This window comes from Lupinus angustifolius, chromosome LG07, assembly GCF_001865875.1.
Source record: "Lupinus angustifolius cultivar Tanjil chromosome LG07, LupAngTanjil_v1.0, whole genome shotgun sequence".
NCBI lineage: Eukaryota > Viridiplantae > Streptophyta > Magnoliopsida > Fabales > Fabaceae > Lupinus > Lupinus angustifolius.
This window is the reverse complement of record NC_032015.1, coordinates 17,385,139-17,388,232: the sequence shown is the minus strand read 5'-3', so window position 1 is coordinate 17,388,232 and position 3,094 is coordinate 17,385,139.

Here is a 3,094-nt window from a genome sequence, read left to right as displayed (position 1 = left end):
TTCGATTTTTGCAAGTTGCTTGGCCTACTTTAACTTAGGTTTCTTCAAGACGAAGTAAGCTACCTTTCTTCAAGGCTAAGTAACCAAATTAAGCACATAGCATGCCATGCTTTAACTTGATTACTTTTAGCAATTCATTTTGAGCTTTTGTCTTGAATATTGGCTTGAATTCTTGTCCATCTTTGAATTTATTCTTTAATATTCAATTTCCTACAAAACTCAAAGAAAACTTGGACAAGAATTAATAAAGAACTAATTTATTCAATCATGTAAAATTCACATAAAAAGTGTTATTTAAGTTGGGTTTCTAAATTTGCATAGATAAGTGCCATAAAATTATGATGAAAAGTGTATACTTTTTGCACTTATCAAATTCCCCCCAACTTAAAACTTTGTTTGTTCCCAAACAAAAGGTAAAATAACAACCACTTGGCTTTGGAAAAATTTGGTTTGTACAAGATCAAAACTTATGCATGATTCCTTTTAAGTTCCATGAGATGTGTTTACGATTATGTGACCTTGACTTATAATTCTTCAAACTATGAATTGAACACATCTTTTCAAAAACTCATTTAGCAATTCACTTATTAAAAATGTTATCAATCAAAGAGATGGGTTCAAGAATGGAACCAAATGGGGTAAGTGTTTCACTCAAAACTCAATTTGTTTGGTTTGCATGAATTTAATTTTGTTTTTCATCTTAACACTTACTTTGATTGCCCAATTTTTTCAAGAGTCACTAAGGTCTTATTTAGGTTGTAAAGAGACTTGGCTATCAAAGGAAATTGGTTTTTCAAGATATTCAAAGATACTTCCAAAGTTAAAAGAGAGCAAAAATTAAATTTTCATTAAAAACAAATACTACTTTCAACTTTTTTTCATTTTGCCTTCCCTCATTCTTTTTCTTGACTTTTTTGTGTAAATTCTCTTTAATTTTCTCAATCTCTTCTCACTCCTTTTTTTTTTTTATCTTGAATCTTTTTCTTTACTTTTTTTATTTGAAAAGAGATTGAGAATTTTTCCTTGAACACTTTGTTACATGGCCAACCATCCCCCCAACTTAATTTCTTCCATCAACCTTCCTTTTGAAAAATGCTCTCTTTTTTACTTAGAAAAGTATAGGAGATTATTTTTGTTTTTCCATATTAGGCTCAAGGGTTGATTTTGAAAATAAAATTTTATTTTAAGGCTCAAAGGGGTTAACAAAGGATATTCCTATTTTTGGTTGGTCATTTTTGGTCAAGTGGCTCATTCTAATTGAAAGAACTTGCCTTGATCTTATCCTATCAAATTGTGTGTAACTAAGTAAAGAAAGATTCAAACAAAATCAATGGTGCAAAACCAAAAAGTTTCTCACTAAGCTCACATAATTATTGTGTTTGGCTTACACTCCCTCACAAGGTTGGTTTATGTACAATCTTTGATTTTTAAACAAATTCACAAGGTCATGGTAAATGATTTTCCAAAAAGTTTGTATTTTATCCAAGTTATAACATTATGAATTATTCACAAAATTTTCAATTTTTCATCTCATGTTGCTCATCGAAGGTTGTAATTTACAAAGTCATTGATCTTGAAAAATGTTTAGAAGTTTGTGTTTATTTACTTTGTTGAGTTTCAACAAATTCACTTTTTAAATAAATCTTCAAAAAGAAAAAATAAACACACTAAAAAAATAATTTTAACAAGTAAGCACACTAAAAATAAAAATAAACACACTAAAGAATTAAAATATAGCATAAACAGCAGAAAGTTTTAAAATACACCAAAATTTCATTCTTTCAAAATATTATACACACTCCCCCAACTTAAGTACTTGACTTGTCCTCAAGTCAATAAAATAATTTTAGGAAGTTTGTATAATATTTTGAAAGAATGAAAAAGAAAATTAAAAGTAACCACCATTTTTAGGAGAACACAAAATTTCATTCTCCTTGTTTTCACTATCCTCTCCTAGATAGTGGTGCCATCAACACCTCATTTTTGTCTGTTTGTTTGGACTTATTTTATTGTAAATCATTTCGAACTTGCAATTTTCTTTTGCTTCGAGGTTAGTCTAACAATTCATATGAATTTATAATTTCCTAAGACACAAAGTTCATGAATTAAATTTGATTGAGAGAATTCCCACCAAACAACATGCTTTTTCATGAAAATTGATGTTTAGAAAACATTTTCAATCATATTTCACATCCAAGTGATAAAATGGAAGTCCAAACAGAATTTATGGAACTTCAAAATACATTTTTAACACCAAACATCCATAAATAAATCCATTTAGAATTTCATTAATTTATTTTGTTAAATGGTGAACCAAATAACACACTTTTTAGGAGTTCTCAAGTTTGGAAAAATTCATTTTTTGGCACAAATGTAACAAGCATTCTCATAGTTTTTAAAAATTAATTTGACAATTTCAAAATCATTTACTAAGGCATGTTGATGGAGATGTTTGGTTAAAGTATCACAAGATAAAGTATCATCATAAAAAAGTACATGGTGAATAGTTAACCTTTAAGGATTCAAGTGGCTTCCCTTCTTGAAGAAAAAGTCCAGCCACTCATCTTTGTTTATTTCAATCCCTTTTATATTGTTCTTTTGAAAAAGTTGATGAGGGGTACCTCAACATCTCCTAAAAAGTTTATAACAACAATAAAATGTTTCTTAACTAGTGGGTTTTCACTCCACTAATTCATTTTTTTCTTTTTTGAGTTTTTAATTTTTTCATATGTACAAAACATAAAATTAAAGATGTAAAAAAGGAAAAATAAATTTATACAAAAGAGAAAGAAAATATTTTGCACAATTATTTGATAAATGACATATAAATATGAAATGTTCTATTATTAAAGCAATTCCCCGGCAACATTGCCAATTTGTTGAAATATATTTTTGAGAGGTTTTCCCCCTCAACAAATCGTCCCGACAGTAGTGCCAATTTGTTGAAAGGTTATTTCTATCATGTTGGTATGTTCTTTTTATTTGATTAAGTAAGGGAACTCGGTTTTATCTTTGTTCGTCATCTCGGCTTTGTTGAAATAAATTCCAACACCGGTATAATGGTTTCAAGAATATTCCAGTTACAACTTACTTC